Genomic DNA, 19,334 nt, shown 5'->3' with positions numbered 1-19,334 from the left:
CCGAGACCTAACTCAGACCTAACCGGATTTATCCACTAAATTATTGATTGAAACCAGGTTTAATAGTCTGCTTCAGTGTGCTGCAACATTACTACGTGATTCAAACCGGAGAAAACCAAGGATCTGGCCAACAAGAATGCGGAAAAGGCAAAATCATGAGCCAGATTCGGGCATGACCCAGACCTAACCCAGACCTAACCGGTGTTATCCTGTAAAATATTGATCGAAACCGGGTTTAATTGACTGTTTCGATGTGGTACCACATTACTACGTGATTCGAACCCGAAAAAACCCAGGATCTGGCCAACATGTATGCGAAGAAGGCACAATCATGAGCCAGATTCGGGCATAACCCAGACCTAACCCAGACCTAACCGGTGTTATCCTCTCAAATACTGACCGAATCCAGGTTTAATTAGCTGCTACTGTGTGGTACCACATTACTACATCATTCAAACCCGAGAAATCCCAGGATCTGGTCAAGAAGAATGCGGAAAAGGCAAAAACATGAGCCAGATTCGGGAGATGACCCAGACCTAAACCAGACCTAACCGGATGTATCCTCTAAATTATTGATCGAAACCAGGTTTAATTGACTGTTTCGATGTGGTACCACATTACTACGTTATACAGACCAGAGAAAACCAAGGATCTGGCCAACAAGAAAGCGGAAAATGCAAAATCAAGAGACAGATGCGGGCATAACCCACACCTAACCGGTGCAGTCCTCTAAAATATTGATCGAAACGAAGTTTAATGGACTGTTTCTGTGTGGTACCACATTACTACGTGATGCAAACCCGAAAAAACCCAGGATCTGGCCAACAAGTATGCGAACAAGGCAAAATCATGAGCCTGATGCGGGCATAACCCAGACCTAACTCAGACCTAACCGGATTTATCCACTAAATTATTGATTGAAACCAGGTTTAATAGTCTGTTTCAGTGTGCTGCAACATTACTACGTGATTCAAACCAGAGAAAACCAAGGATCTGGCCAACAAGAATGCGGAAAAGGCAAAACCATGAGCCAGATTCGGGCATGACCCAGACCTAACCCAGACCTAACCGGTGTTATCCTGTAAAATATTGATCGAAACCAGGTTTTATAGTCTGTTTCAGTGTGGTACCACATTACTACGTGATTCAAACCAGAGAAAACCAAGGATCTGGTCAGCAAGAATGCGGAAAAGGCAAAATCATGAGCCAGATTCGGGCATAACCCAGACCTAACCCAGACCTAACCGGTGTTATCCTCTAAAATACTGAGCGAATCCATGTTTAATTGACTGTTACTGTGTGATACCACATTACTACGTGATTCAAACCCGAAAAAAACCCAGGATCTGGCCAACAAGTGTGCGAAGAAGGCAAAATCATGTGCCAGATGCGGGCACAACCAAGGTCTAACCCAGACATAACCGGTGTTACCGACTAAAATACTGACCGAATCCAGGTTTAATTAGCTGCTACTGTGTGGTACCACATTACTACATCATTCAAACCCGAGAAATCCCAGGATCTGGCCAATAAGGATGCGGAAAATGCAAAATCATGACCCAGATTCGGTCATAACCCAGATCTAACCCAGACCTAACCTGATTTATCCTCTAAATTATTGATCGAAACCATGTTTAATGGACTGTTTCTGTGTGGTACCACATTACTACGTGGTGCAAACCCGAAAAAACCCAGGATCTTGCCAACAAGTATGCGAACAAGGCAAAATCATGAGCCTGATGCGGGCATAACCCAGACCTAACTCAGACCTAACCGGATTTATCCACTAAATTATTGATTGAAACCAGGTTTAATAGTCTGTTTCAGTGTGCTGCAACATTACTACGTGATTCAAACCAGAGAAAACCAAGGATCTGGCCAACAAGTATGCGGAAAAGGCAAAATCATGAGCCAGATTCGGGCATGACCCAGACCTAACCCAGACCTAACCGGTGTTATCCTGTAAAATATTGATCGAAACCAGGTTTTATAGTCTGTTTCAGTGTGGTACCACATTACTACGTGATTCAAACCAGAGAAAACCGAGGATCTGGTCAGCAAGAATGCGGAAAAGGCAAAATCATGAGCCAGAATCGGGCATAACCCAGACCTAACCCAGACCTAACCGGTGTGTTCCTCTAAAATACGGATCGAATCCAGGTTCAATTGACTGTTTCTGTGTGGTACCACATTATTACATGATTCAAACCCGAAAAAACCCAGGATCTGGCCAACAAGTATGCGAAGAAGGCAAAATCATGTGCCAGATGCGGGCACAACCCAGCCCTAACTCAGACCTAACCGAATTTATCCTCTAAATTATTGATCGAAACCAGGTTAAATAGTCTGTTTCAGTGTGGTACAACATTACTACGTGATTCAAACCCGAAAAAACCCAGGATCTGGCCATCAAGTATGCGAAGAAGGCAAAATCATGAGCCAGATGCGGGCATAACCCAGACCTAACTCAGACCTAACCAGATTTATCCTCTAAATTATTGATCGAACCAGGTTTTATAGTCTGCTTCAGTGTGGTACCACATTACTACGTGATTCGAACCCGAAAAAACCCAGGATCTGGCCAATAAATATGCGGAAAAGGCAAAATCATGTGCCTGATTCGGGCATAATCCAGACCTAACCCAGACCTAACCGGTGTTATCCTCTAAAATACTGACCGAATCCAGGTTTAATTGACTGTTACTGTGTGATACCACATTACTACGTGATTCAAACCCGAAAAAAACCCAGGATCTGGCCAACAAGTGTGCGAGGAAGGCAAAATCATGTGCCAGATGCGGGCACAACCAAGGTCTAACCCAGACATAACCGGTGTTACCGACTAAAATACTGACCGAATCCAGGTTTAATTAGCTGCTACTGTGTGGTACCACATTACTACATCATTCAAACCCGAGAAATCCCAGGATCTGGCCAAGAAGAATGCGGAAAAGGCAAAAACATGAGCCAGATTCGGGAGATGACCCAGACCTAACCCAGACCTAACCGGATTTATCCTCTAAATTATTGATCGAAACCAGGTTTAATGGACTGTTTCTGTGTGGTACCACATTACTACGTGATGCAAACCCGAAAAAACCCAGGATCTTGCCAACAAGTATGCGAACAAGGCAAAATCATGAGCCTGATGCGGGCATAACCCAGACCTAACTCAGACCTAACCGGATTTATCCACTAAATTATTGATTGAAACCAGGTTTAATAGTCTGTTTCAGTGTGCTGCAACATTACTACGTGATTCAAACCAGAGAAAACCAAGGATCTGGCCAACAAGAATGCGGAAAAGGCAAAATCATGAGCCAGATTCGGGCATGACCCAGACCTAACCCAGACCTAACCGGTGTTATCCTGTAAAATATTGATCGAAACCAGGTTTTATAGTCTGTTTCAGTGTGGTACCACATTACTACGTGATTCAAACCAGAGAAAACCAAGGATCTGGTCAGCAAGAATGCGGAAAAGGCAAAATCATGAGCCAGATTCGGGCATAACCCAGACCTAAACCAGACCTAACCGGTGTGTTCCTCTAAAATACGGATCGAATCCAGGTTCAATTGACTGTTACTGTGTGGTACCACATTACTACATGATTCAAACCCGAAAGAACCCAGGATCTGGCCAACAAGTATGCGAAGAAGGCAAAATCATGTGCCAGATGCGGGCACAACCCAGCCCTAACTCAGACCTAACCAGATTTATCCTCTAAATTATTGATGGAAACCAGGTTTAATTGACTGTTACTGCGTGATACCACATTACTACGTGATTCAAACCCGAAAAAAACCCAGGATCTGGCCAACAAGTGTGCGAGGAAGGCAAAATCATGTGCCAGATGCGGGCACAACCAAGGTCTAACCCAGACATAACCGGTGTTACCGACTAAAATACTGACCGAATCCTGGTTTAATTGACTGTTACTATGTGGTACCACATTACTACGTGATTCAAACCCGAAAAAACCCAGGATCTGGCCAACAAGTATGCGGAAAAGGCAAAATCATGTGCCAGATTCGGGCATAATCCAGACCTAATCCAGACCTAACCGGTGTTATCCTCTAAAATACTGACCGAATCCAGGTTTAATGGACTGTTTCTGTGTGGTACCACATTACTACGTGATGCAAACCCGAAAAAACCCAGGATCTGGCCAACAAGTATGCGAAGAAGGCAAAATCATGAGCCAGATGCGGGCATAACCCAGACCTAACTCAGACCTAACCGGATTTATCCTCTAAATTATTGATCGAAACCAGGTTTAATAGTCTGTTTCAGTGTGGTACCACATTACTACGTGATTCAAACCAGAGAAAACCAAGGATCTGGCCAGCAAGAATGCAGAAAGGGCAAAATCGTGATCCAGATTCGGGCATGACCCAGACCTAACCCAGACCTAACCGGTGTTATCCTCGAAAATACTGACCGAATCCAGGTTTAATTGACTGTTACTGTGTGGTACCACATTACTACGTGACTCAAACCCGAAAAAACCCAGGATCTGGCCAACAAGTATGCGAAGTAGGCAAAATCATGAGCCAGATTCGGGCATAACCCAGACCTAACCCAGACCTAACCGGTGTTATCCTCTGAAATACCGACCGAATCCAGGTTTAATTAGCTGCTACTGTGTGGTACCACATTACTACGTGATTCAAACCCGAAAAAACCAAGGATCTGGTCAGCAAGAATGCGGAAAAGGCAAAATCATGAGCCAGAATCGGGCATAACCCAGACCTAACCCAGACCTAACCGGTGTTATCCTCGGAAATACCGACCGAATCCAGGTTTAATTAGCTGCTACTGTGTGGTACCACAGTACTACGTGATTCAAACCCGAAGAAACCCAGGATCTGTCCAATAAGTATGCGGAAAAGGCACAATCATGAGCCAGATTCGGGCATAACCCAGACCTAACCCAGACCTAACCGGTGTTATCCTCTCAAATACTGACCGAATCCAGGTTTAATTAGCTGCTACTGTGTGGTACCACATTACTACATCATTCAAACCCGAGAAATCCCAGGATCTGGTCAAGAAGAATGCGGAAAAGGCAAAAACATGAGCCAGATTCGGGAGATGACCCAGACCTAAACCAGACCTAACCGGATGTATCCTCTAAATTATTGATCGAAACCAGGTTTAATTGACTGTTTCGATGTGGTACCACATTACTACGTTATACAGACCAGAGAAAACCAAGGATCTGGCCAACAAGAAAGCGGAAAATGCAAAATCAAGAGACAGATGCGGGCATAACCCACACCTAACCGGTGCAGTCCTCTAAAATATTGATCGAAACGAAGTTTAATGGACTGTTTCTGTGTGGTACCACATTACTACGTGATGCAAACCCGAAAAAACCCAGGATCTGGCCAACAAGTATGCGAACAAGGCAAAATCATGAGCCAGATTCGGGCATAACCCAGACCTAACCCAGACCTAACCGGTGTTATCCTCTAAAATACTGAGCGAATCCATGTTTAATTGACTGTTACTGTGTGATACCACATTACTACGTGATTCAAACCCGAAAAAAACCCAGGATCTGGCCAACAAGTGTGCGAAGAAGGCAAAATCATGAGCCTGATGCGGGCATAACCCAGACCTAACTCAGACCTAACCGGATTTATCCACTAAATTATTGATTGAAACCAGGTTTAATAGTCTGTTTCAGTGTGCTGCAACATTACTACGTGATTCAAACCAGAGAAAACCAAGGATCTGGCCAACAAGAATGCGGAAAAGGCAAAACCATGAGCCAGATTCGGGCATGACCCAGACCTAACCCAGACCTAACCGGTGTTATCCTGTAAAATATTGATCGAAACCAGGTTTTATAGTCTGTTTCAGTGTGGTACCACATTACTACGTGATTCAAACCAGAGAAAACCAAGGATCTGGTCAGCAAGAATGCGGAAAAGGCAAAATCATGAGCCAGATTCGGGCATAACCCAGACCTAACCCAGACCTAACCGGTGTTATCCTCTAAAATACTGACCGAATCCAGGTTTAATTGACTGTTACTGTGTGATACCACATTACTACGTGATTCAAACCCGAAAAAAACCCAGGATCTGGCCAACAAGTGTGCGAGGAAGGCAAAATCATGTGCCAGATGCGGGCACAACCAAGGTCTAACCCAGACATAACCGGTGTTACCGACTAAAATACTGACCGAATCCAGGTTTAATTAGCTGCTACTGTGTGGTACCACATTACTACATCATTCAAACCCGAGAAATCCCAGGATCTGGCCAAGAAGAATGCGGAAAAGGCAAAAACATGAGCCAGATTCGGGAGATGACCCAGACCTAACCCAGACCTAACCGGATTTATCCTCTAAATTATTGATCGAAACCAGGTTTAATGGACTGTTTCTGTGTGGTACCACATTACTACGTGATGCAAACCCGAAAAAACCCAGGATCTTGCCAACAAGTATGCGAACAAGGCAAAATCATGAGCCTGATGCGGGCATAACCCAGACCTAACTCAGACCTAACCGGATTTATCCACTAAATTATTGATTGAAACCAGGTTTAATAGTCTGTTTCAGTGTGCTGCAACATTACTACGTGATTCAAACCAGAGAAAACCAAGGATCTGGCCAACAAGAATGCGGAAAAGGCAAAATCATGAGCCAGATTCGGGCATGACCCAGACCTAACCCAGACCTAACCGGTGTTATCCTGTAAAATATTGATCGAAACCAGGTTTTATAGTCTGTTTCAGTGTGGTACCACATTACTACGTGATGCAAACCCGAAAAAACCCAGGATCTTGCCAACAAGTATGCGAACAAGGCAAAATCATGAGCCTGATGCGGGCATAACCCAGACCTAACTCAGACCTAACCGGATTTATCCACTAAATTATTGATTGAAACCAGGTTTTATAGTCTGTTTCAGTGTGGTACCACATTACTACGTGATTCAAACCAGAGAAAACCAAGGATCTGGCCAACAAGAATGCGGAAAAGGCAAAATCATGAACCAGATTCGGGCATGACCCAGACCTAACCCAGACCTAACCGGTGTTATCCTGTAAAATATTGATCGAAACCAGGTTTTATAGTCTGTTTCAGTGTGGTACCACATTACTACGTGATTCAAACCAGAGAAAACCAAGGATCTGGTCAGCAAGAATGCGGAAAAGGCAAAATCATGAGCCAGATTCGGGCATAACCCAGACCTAAACCAGACCTAACCGGTGTGTTCCTCTAAAATACGGATCGAATCCAGGTTCAATTGACTGTTACTGTGTGGTACCACATTACTACATGATTCAAACCCGAAAGAACCCAGGATCTGGCCAACAAGTATGCGAAGAAGGCAAAATCATGTGCCAGATGCGGGCACAACCCAGCCCTAACTCAGACCTAACCAGATTTATCCTCTAAATTATTGATGGAAACCAGGTTTAATTGACTGTTACTGCGTGATACCACATTACTACGTGATTCAAACCCGAAAAAAACCCAGGATCTGGCCAACAAGTGTGCGAGGAAGGCAAAATCATGTGCCAGATGCGGGCACAACCAAGGTCTAACCCAGACATAACCGGTGTTACCGACTAAAATACTGACCGAATCCTGGTTTAATTGACTGTTACTATGTGGTACCACATTACTACGTGATTCAAACCCTAAAAAACCCAGGATCTGGCCAACAAGTATGCGGAAAAGGCAAAATCATGTGCCAGATTCGGGCATAATCCAGACCTAACCCAGACCTAACCGGTGTTATCCTCTAAAATACTGACCGAATCCAGGTTTAATGGACTGTTACTGTGTGGTACCACATTACTACGTGACTCAAACCCGAAAAAACCCAGGATCTGGCCAACAAGTATGCGAAGTAGGCAAAATCATGAGCCAGATGCGGGCATAACCCAGACCTAACTCAGACCTAACCGGATTTATCCTCTAAATTATTGATCGAAACCAGGTTTAATAGTCTGTTTCAGTGTGGTACCACATTACTACGTGATTCAAACCAGAGAAAACCAAGGATCTGGCCAGCAAGAATGCAGAAAGGGCAAAATCGTGATCCAGATTCGGGCATGACCCAGACCTAACCCAGACCTAACCGGTGTTATCCTCGAAAATACTGACCGAATCCAGGTTTAATTGACTGTTACTGTGTGGTACCACATTACTACGTGACTCAAACCCGAAAAAACCCAGGATCTGGCCAACAAGTATGCGAAGTAGGCAAAATCATGAGCCAGATTCGGGCATAACCCAGACCTAACCCAGACCTAACCGGTGTTATCCTCTGAAATACCGACCGGATCCAGGTTTAATTAGCTGCTACTGTGTGGTACCACATTACTACGTGATTCAAACCCGAAAAAACCAAGGATCTGGTCAGCAAGAATGCGGAAAAGGCAAAATCATGAGCCAGAATCGGGCATAACCCAGACCTAACCCAGACCTAACCGGTGTTATCCTCGGAAATACCGACCGAATCCAGGTTTAATTAGCTGCTACTGTGTGGTACCACAGTACTACGTGATTCAAACCCGAAGAAACCCAGGATCTGTCCAATAAGTATGCGGAAAAGGCACAATCATGAGCCAGATTCGGGCATAACCCAGACCTAACCCAGACCTAACCGGTGTTATCCTCTCAAATACTGACCGAATCCAGGTTTAATTAGCTGCTACTGTGTGGAACCACATTACTACATCATTCAAACCCGAGAAATCCCAGGATCTGGTCAAGAAGAATGCGGAAAAGGCAAAAACATGAGCCAGATTCGGGAGATGACCCAGACCTAAACCAGACCTAACCGGATTTATCCTCTAAATTATTGATCGAAACCTGGTTTAATTGACTGTTTCGATGTGGTACCACATTACTACGTTATACAGACCAGAGAAAACCAAGGATCTGGCCAACAAGAAAGCGGAAAATGCAAAATCAAGAGACAGATGCGGGCATAACCCACACCTAACCGGTGCAGTCCTCTAAAATATTGATCGAAACGAAGTTTAATGGACTGTTTCTGTGTGGTACCACATTACTACGTGATGCAAACCCGAAAAAACCCAGGATCTGGCCAACAAGTATGCGAACAAGGCAAAATCATGAGCCTGATGCGGGCATAACCCAGACCTAACTCAGACCTAACCGGATTTATCCACTAAATTATTGATTGAAACCAGGTTTAATAGTCTGTTTCAGTGTGCTGCAACATTACTACGTGATTCAAACCAGAGAAAACCAAGGATCTGGCCAACAAGAATGCGGAAAAGGCAAAACCATGAGCCAGATTCGGGCATGACCCAGACCTAACCCAGACCTAACCGGTGTTATCCTGTAAAATATTGATCGAAACCAGGTTTTATAGTCTGTTTCAGTGTGGTACCACATTACTACGTGATTCAAACCAGAGAAAACCAAGGATCTGGTCAGCAAGAATGCGGAAAAGGCAAAATCATGAGCCAGATTCGGGCATAACCCAGACCTAACCCAGACCTAACCGGTGTTATCCTCTAAAATACTGAGCGAATCCATGTTTAATTGACTGTTACTGTGTGATACCACATTACTACGTGATTCAAACCCGAAAAAAACCCAGGATCTGGCCAACAAGTGTGCGAAGAAGGCAAAATCATGTGCCAGATGCGGGCACAACCAAGGTCTAACCCAGACATAACCGGTGTTACCGACTAAAATACTGACCGAATCCAGGTTTAATTAGCTGCTACTGTGTGGTACCACATTACTACATCATTCAAACCCGAGAAATCCCAGGATCTGGCCAATAAGGATGCGGAAAATGCAAAATCATGACCCAGATTCGGTCATAACCCAGATCTAACCCAGACCTAACCTGATTTATCCTCTAAATTATTGATCGAAACCATGTTTAATGGACTGTTTCTGTGTGGTACCACATTACTACGTGATGCAAACCCGAAAAAACCCAGGATCTTGCCAACAAGTATGCGAACAAGGCAAATTCATGAGCCTGATGCGGGCATAACCCAGACCTAACTCAGACCTAACCGGATTTATCCACTAAATTATTGATTGAAACCAGGTTTAATAGTCTGTTTCAGTGTGCTGCAACATTACTACGTGATTCAAACCAGAGAAAACCAAGGATCTGGCCAACAAGAATGCGGAAAAGGCAAAATCATGAGCCAGATTCGGGCATGACCCAGACCTAACCCAGACCTAACCGGTGTTATCCTGTAAAATATTGATCGAAACCAGGTTTTATGGTCTGTTTCAGTGTGGTACCACATTACTACGTGATTCAAACCAGAGAAAACCAAGGATCTGGTCAGCAAGAATGCGGAAAAGGCAAAATCATGAGCCAGAATCGGGCATAACCCAGACCTAACCCAGACCTAACCGGTGTGTTCCTCTAAAATACGGATCGAATCCAGGTTCAATTGACTGTTTCTGTGTGGTACCACATTATTACATGATTCAAACCCGAAAAAACCCAGGATCTGGCCAACAAGTATGCGAAGAAGGCAAAATCATGTGCCAGATGCGGGCACAACCCAGCCCTAACTCAGACCTAACCGAATTTATCCTCTAAATTATTGATCGATACCAGGTTAAATAGTCTGTTTCAGTGTGGTACAACATTACTACGTGATTCAAACCCGAGAAAACCCAGGATCTGGCCATCAAGTATGCGAAGAAGGCAAAATCATGAGCCAGATGCGGGCATAACCCAGACCTAACTCAGACCTAACCAGATTTATCCTCTAAATTATTGATCGAAACCAGGTTTTATAGTCTGCTTCAGTGTGGTACCACATTACTACGTGATTCGAACCCGAAAAAACCCAGGATCTGGCCAATAAATATGCGGAAAAGGCAAAATCATGTGCCAGATTCGGGCATAATCCAGACCTAACCCAGACCTAACCGGTGTTATCCTCTAAAATACTGACCGAATCCAGGTTTAATTGACTGTTACTGTGTGATACCACATTACTACGTGATTCAAACCCGAAAAAAACCCAGGATCTGGCCAACAAGTGTGCGAGGAAGGCAAAATCATGTGCCAGATGCGGGCACAACCAAGGTCTAACCCAGACATAACCGGTGTTACCGACTAAAATACTGACCGAATCCAGGTTTAATTAGCTGCTACTGTGTGGTACCACATTACTACATCATTCAAACCCGAGAAATCCCAGGATCTGGCCAAGAAGAATGCGGAAAAGGCAAAAACATGAGCCAGATTCGGGAGATGACCCAGACCTAACCCAGACCTAACCGGATTTATCCTCTAAATTATTGATCGAAACCAGGTTTAATGGACTGTTTCTGTGTGGTACCACATTACTACGTGATGCAAACCCGAAAAAACCCAGGATCTTGCCAACAAGTATGCGAACAAGGCAAAATCATGAGCCTGATGCGGGCATAACCCAGACCTAACTCAGACCTAACCGGATTTATCCACTAAATTATTGATTGAAACCAGGTTTAATAGTCTGTTTCAGTGTGCTGCAACATTACTACGTGATTCAAACCAGAGAAAACCAAGGATCTGGCCAACAAGAATGCGGAAAAGGCAAAATCATGAGCCAGATTCGGGCATGACCCAGACCTAACCCAGACCTAACCGGTGTTATCCTGTAAAATATTGGTCGAAACCAGGTTTTATAGTCTGTTTCAGTGTGGTACCACATTACTACGTGATTCAAACCAGAGAAAACCAAGGATCTGGTCAGCAAGAATGCGGAAAAGGCAAAATCATGAGCCAGATTCGGGCATAACCCAGACCTAAACCAGACCTAACCGGTGTGTTCCTCTAAAATACGGATCGAATCCAGGTTCAATTGACTGTTACTGTGTGGTACCACATTACTACATGATTCAAACCCGAAAGAACCCAGGATCTGGCCAACAAGTATGCGAAGAAGGCAAAATCATGAGCCAGATGCGGGCATGACCCAGACCTAACCCAGACCTAACCGGTGTTATCCTGTAAAATATTGGTCGAAACCAGGTTTTATAGTCTGTTTCAGTGTGGTACCACATTACTACGTGATTCAAACCAGAGAAAACCCAGGATCTGGCCAACAAGTATGCGAAGAAGGCAAAATCATGTGCCAGATGCGGGCACAACCCAGCCCTAACTCAGACCTAACCGGATTTATCCTCTAAATAATTGATCGAAACCAGGTTAAATAGTCTGTTTCAGTGTGGTACAACATTACTAGGTGATTCAAACCCGAAAAAGCCAGGATCTGGCCATCAAGTATGCGAAGAAGGCAAAATCATGAGCCAGATGCGGGCATAACTCAGACCTAACTCAGACCTAACCAGATTTATCCTCTAAATTATTGATCGAAACCAGGTTTAATTGACTGTTACTGCGTGATACCACATTACTACGTGATTCGAACCCGAAAAAAACCCAGGATCTGGCCAACAAGTGTGCGAGGAAGGCAAAATCATGTGCCAGATGCGGGCACAACCAAGGTCTAACCCAGACATAACCGGTGTTACCGACTAAAATACTGCCCGAATCCTGGTTTAATTGACTGTTACTATGTGGTACCACATTACTACGTGATTCAAACCCGAAGAAACCCAGGATCTGGCCAACAAGAAAGCGGAAAATGCAAAATCAAGAGACAGATGCGGGCATAACCCACACCTAACCGGTGCAGTCCTCTAAAATATTGATCGAAACGAAGTTTAATGGACTGTTTCTGTGTGGTACCACATTACTACGTGATGCAAACCCGAAAAAACCCAGGATCTGGCCAACAAGTATGCGAACAAGGCAAAATCATGAGCCTGATGCGGGCATAACCCAGACCTAACTCAGACCTAACCGGATTTATCCACTAAATTATTGATTGAAACCAGGTTTAATAGTCTGTTTCAGTGTGCTGCAACATTACTACGTGATTCAAACCAGAGAAAACCAAGGATCTGGCCAACAAGAATGCGGAAAAGGCAAAACCATGAGCCAGATTCGGGCATGACCCAGACCTAACCCAGACCTAACCGGTGTTATCCTGTAAAATATTGATCGAAACCAGGTTTTATAGTCTGTTTCAGTGTGGTACCACATTACTACGTGATTCAAACCAGAGAAAACCAAGGATCTGGTCAGCAAGAATGCGGAAAAGGCAAAATCATGAGCCAGATTCGGGCATAACCCAGACCTAACCCAGACCTAACCGGTGTTATCCTCTAAAATACTGAGCGAATCCATGTTTAATTGACTGTTACTGTGTGATACCACATTACTACGTGATTCAAACCCGAAAAAAACCCAGGATCTGGCCAACAAGTGTGCGAAGAAGGCAAAATCATGTGCCAGATGCGGGCACAACCAAGGTCTAACCCAGACATAACCGGTGTTACCGACTAAAATACTGACCGAATCCAGGTTTAATTAGCTGCTACTGTGTGGTACCACATTACTACATCATTCAAACCCGAGAAATCCCAGGATCTGGCCAATAAGGATGCGGAAAATGCAAAATCATGACCCAGATTCGGTCATAACCCAGATCTAACCCAGACCTAACCTGATTTATCCTCTAAATTATTGATCGAAACCATGTTTAATGGACTGTTTCTGTGTGGTACCACATTACTACGTGATGCAAACCCGAAAAAACCCAGGATCTTGCCAACAAGTATGCGAACAAGGCAAATTCATGAGCCTGATGCGGGCATAACCCAGACCTAACTCAGACCTAACCGGATTTATCCACTAAATTATTGATTGAAACCAGGTTTAATAGTCTGTTTCAGTGTGCTGCAACATTACTACGTGATTCAAACCAGAGAAAACCAAGGATCTGGCCAACAAGAATGCGGAAAAGGCAAAATCATGAGCCAGATTCGGGCATGACCCAGACCTAACCCAGACCTAACCGGTGTTATCCTGTAAAATATTGATCGAAACCAGGTTTTATGGTCTGTTTCAGTGTGGTACCACATTACTACGTGATTCAAACCAGAGAAAACCAAGGATCTGGTCAGCAAGAATGCGGAAAAGGCAAAATCATGAGCCAGAATCGGGCATAACCCAGACCTAACCCAGACCTAACCGGTGTGTTCCTCTAAAATACGGATCGAATCCAGGTTCAATTGACTGTTTCTGTGTGGTACCACATTATTACATGATTCAAACCCGAAAAAACCCAGGATCTGGCCAACAAGTATGCGAAGAAGGCAAAATCATGTGCCAGATGCGGGCACAACCCAGCCCTAACTCAGACCTAACCGAATTTATCCTCTAAATTATTGATCGATACCAGGTTAAATAGTCTGTTTCAGTGTGGTACAACATTACTACGTGATTCAAACCCGAGAAAACCCAGGATCTGGCCATCAAGTATGCGAAGAAGGCAAAATCATGAGCCAGATGCGGGCATAACCCAGACCTAACTCAGACCTAACCAGATTTATCCTCTAAATTATTGATCGAAACCAGGTTTTATAGTCTGCTTCAGTGTGGTACCACATTACTACGTGATTCGAACCCGAAAAAACCCAGGATCTGGCCAATAAATATGCGGAAAAGGCAAAATCATGTGCCAGATTCGGGCATAATCCAGACCTAACCCAGACCTAACCGGTGTTATCCTCTAAAATACTGACCGAATCCAGGTTTAATTGACTGTTACTGTGTGATACCACATTACTACGTGATTCAAACCCGAAAAAAACCCAGGATCTGGCCAACAAGTGTGCGAGGAAGGCAAAATCATGTGCCAGATGCGGGCACAACCAAGGTCTAACCCAGACATAACCGGTGTTACCGACTAAAATACTGACCGAATCCAGGTTTAATTAGCTGCTACTGTGTGGTACCACATTACTACATCATTCAAACCCGAGAAATCCCAGGATCTGGCCAAGAAGAATGCGGAAAAGGCAAAAACATGAGCCAGATTCGGGAGATGACCCAGACCTAACCCAGACCTAACCGGATTTATCCTCTAAATTATTGATCGAAACCAGGTTTAATGGACTGTTTCTGTGTGGTACCACATTACTACGTGATGCAAACCCGAAAAAACCCAGGATCTTGCCAACAAGTATGCGAACAAGGCAAAATCATGAGCCTGATGCGGGCATAACCCAGACCTAACTCAGACCTAACCGGATTTATCCACTAAATTATTGATTGAAACCCGGTTTAATAGTCTGTTTCAGTGTGCTGCAACATTACTACGTGATTCAAACCAGAGAAAACCAAGGATCTGGCCAACAAGAATGCGGAAAAGGCAAAATCATGAGCCAGATTCGGGCATGACCCAGACCTAACCCAGACCTAACCGGTGTTATCCTGTAAAATATTGGTCGAAACCAGGTTTTATAGTCTGTTTCAGTGTGGTACCACATTACTACGTGATTCAAACCAGAGAAAACCAAGGATCTGGTCAGCAAGAATGCGGAAAAGGCAAAATCATGAGCCAGATTCGGGCATAACCCAGACCTAAACCAGACCTAACCGGTGTGTTCCTCTAAAATACGGATCGAATCCAGGTTCAATTGACTGTTACTGTGTGGTACCACATTACTACATGATTCAAACCCGAAAGAACCCAGGATCTGGCCAACAAGTATGCGAAGAAGGCAAAATCATGAGCCAGATGCGGGCATGACCCAGACCTAACCCAGACCTAACCGGTGTTATCCTGTAAAATATTGGTCGAAACCAGGTTTTATAGTCTGTTTCAGTGTGGTACCACATTACTACGTGATTCAAACCAGAGAAAACCCAGGATCTGGCCAACAAGTATGCGAAGAAGGCAAAATCATGTGCCAGATGCGGGCACAACCCAGCCCTAACTCAGACCTAACCGGATTTATCCTCTAAATAATTGATCGAAACCAGGTTAAATAGTCTGTTTCAGTGTGGTACAACATTACTAGGTGATTCAAACCCGAAAAAGCCAGGATCTGGCCATCAAGTATGCGAAGAAGGCAAAATCATGAGCCAGATGCGGGCATAACTCAGACCTAACTCAGACCTAACCAGATTTATCCTCTAAATTATTGATCGAAACCAGGTTTAATTGACTGTTACTGCGTGATACCACATTACTACGTGATTCGAACCCGAAAAAAACCCAGGATCTGGCCAACAAGTGTGCGAGGAAGGCAAAATCATGTGCCAGATGCGGGCACAACCAAGGTCTAACCCAGACATAACCGGTGTTACCGACTAAAATACTGCCCGAATCCTGGTTTAATTGACTGTTACTATGTGGTACCACATTACTACGTGATTCAAACCCGAAGAAACCCAGGATCTGGCCAACAAGTATGCGGAAAAGGCAAAATCATGTGCCAGATTCGGGCATAATCCAGACCTAACCCAGACCTAACCGGTGTTATCCTCTAAAATACTGACCGAATCCAGGTTTAATGGACTGTTTCTGTGTGGTACCACATTACTACGTGATGCAAACCCGAAAAAACCCAGGATCTGGCCAACAAGTATGCGAAGAAGGCAAAATCATGAGCCAGATGCGGGCATAACCCAGACCTAACTCAGACCTAACCGGATTTATCCTCTAAATTATTGATCGAAACCAGGTTTAATAGTCTGTTTCAGTGTGGTACCACATTACTACGTGATTCAAACCAGAGAAAACCAAGGATCTGGCCAGCAAGAATGCAGAAAGGGCAAAATCGTGATCCAGATTCGGGCATGACCCAGACCTAACCCAGACCTAACCGGTGTTATCCTCGAAAATACTGACCGAATCCAGGTTTAATTGACTGTTACTGTGTGGTACCACATTACTACGTGACTCAACCCCGAAAAAACCCAGGATCTGGCCAACAAGTATGCGAAGTAGGCAAAATCATGAGCCAGATTCGGGCATAACCCAGACCTAACCCAGACCTAACCGGTGTTATCCTCTGAAATACCGACCGAATCCAGGTTTAATTAGCTGCTACTGTGTGGTACCACATTACTACGTGATTCAAACCCGCAAAAACCCAGGATCTGGGCAACAAGTATGCGAAGAGGGCAAAATCATGAGCCAGATGCGGGCATAACCCAGACCTAACTCAGACCTAACCGGTGTTATCCTCTGAAATACTGACCGAATCCAGGTTTAATTAGCTGCTACTGTGTGGTACCACATTACTACGTCATTCAAACCCGAAAAATCCCAGGATCTGGCCAAGAAGAATGCGGAAATGCAAAAACATGAGCAAGATTCAGCAATAACCCAGACCTAACCCAGACCTAATCGGTGTTATACTCTGAAGTACTGACCGAATCCAGGTTTAATTGACTGTTTCAATGTGGTACCACATTACTACGTGATACAAACCAGAGAAAAACAAGGATCTGGCCAACATGAATGCGGAAAAGGCAAAATCATGAGCCAGATGCGGGCATAACCCAGACCTAACCCAGACCTAACCGGTGTTATCCTCTAAATTATTGATCGAAACCAAGTTTAATGGACTGTTTCTGAGTGGTACCACATTACTACGTGATGCAAACCCGAAAAAACCCAGGATCTAGCCAACAAGTATGCGAAGAAGGCAAAATCATGAGCCAGATGCGGGCATAACCCAGACCTAACTCAGACCTAACCGGATTTATCCTCTATTTTATTGATCGAAACCAGGTTTAATAGTCCGATTCAGTGTGGTACAACATTACTACGTGATGCAAACCCGAAAAAACCCAGGATCTGGCCAACAAGTATGCGAAGAAGGCAAAATCATGAGCCAGATTCGGGCATAATCCAGACCTAACCCAGACCTAACCGGTGTTATCCTCTGAAATACCGACCAAATCCAGGTTTAGTTAGCTGCCACTTTGTGGTACCACATTACTACGTGATTCAAACCCGAAAAAACCCAGGATTTGGGCAACAAGTATGCGAAGTGGGCAAAATCATGAGCCAGATGCGGGCATAACCCAGACCTAACTCAGACCTAACCGGATTTATCCTCTAAATTATTGATCGAAACCAGGTTTAATAGTCTGCTTCAGTGTGGTACCACATTACTACGTGATCCAAACCAGAGAAAACCAGGGATCTGGCCAACAAGTATGCGAAGAAGGCAGAATCATGAGCCAGATTCGGGCATAACCCAGAACTAACCCAGACCTAACCGGTGTTATCCTCCGAAATAATGACCGAATCCAGGTTTAATTAGCTGCTACTGTGTGGTACCACATAACTATGTGATTCAAACCCGAAAAAACCCAGGATCTGGCCAACAAGTATGCGAAGAATGCAAAATCATGAGCCAGATGCGGTCATAACCCAGATCTAACCCAGACATAACCGGTGTTACCGACTAAAATACTGACCGAATCCAGGTTTAATTGACTGTTACTGTGTGGTACCACGTTACTACGTGATTCAACCCCGAAAAACCCCAGGATCTGACCAATAAGTATGCGGAAAAGGCAAAATCATGAGCAAGATTTGGGCATAACCCAGACCTAACCCAGACCTAATCGGTGTTATCCTCTGAAATACTGACCGAATCCAGGTTTAATTGACTGTTACTGTGTGATACCACATTACTACGTAATTCAAACCCGAAAAAACCCAGGATCTGGCCAGCAAGTATGCGAAGTAGGCAAAATCATGAGTCAGATGCGGGCATAACCCAGACCTAACCGGTGTAATCCTCTAAAATACTGACCGAATCCAGGTTTAATTGACTGTTACTGTGTGGTACCACATTACTACGTGATTCAAACCCGAAAAAACCCAGGATCTGGCCAACAAGAATGCGAAGAAGGCAAAATCATGAGTCAGATGAGGGCATAACCCAGAACTAACCCAGACCTAGCCGGTTTTGTCCTGTAAAATATTGATCGAAACCAGGTTCCATTGTCCGTTTCAGTGTGGTACCACATTACTACGTAATTCAAACCAGAGAAAACCAAGGATCTGGCCAACAAGTATGCGAGGAAGGCAAAATCATGAGCCAGATTCGGGCATAACCCAGACCTAACCCAGACCTAACCGGCGTTATCCTCTGAAATAATGACCGAATCCAGGATTAATTAGCTGCTACTGTGTGGTACCACATTACTACGTGATTCAAACCCGAAAAAACCCAGGATCTGGCCAACAAGTATGCGAAGAAGGCAAAATCATGAGCCAGATGCGGTCATAACCCAGGTCTAACCCAGACATAGCCGGTGTTACCGACTAAAATACTGACAGAATCCAGGTTTACTTGACTGTTACTGTGTGGTACCACGTTACTACGTGATTCAACCCCGAAAATTCCCAGGATCTGACCAATAAGTATGCGGAAAAGGCAAAATCATGAGCCAGATTCGGGCATAACCCAGACCTAACCC

This window comes from Colletes latitarsis, chromosome 8 (assembly GCF_051014445.1).
Source record: "Colletes latitarsis isolate SP2378_abdomen chromosome 8, iyColLati1, whole genome shotgun sequence".
Lineage (NCBI taxonomy): Eukaryota > Metazoa > Arthropoda > Insecta > Hymenoptera > Colletidae > Colletes > Colletes latitarsis.
Note: the sequence above shows the minus strand (reverse complement) of the source record.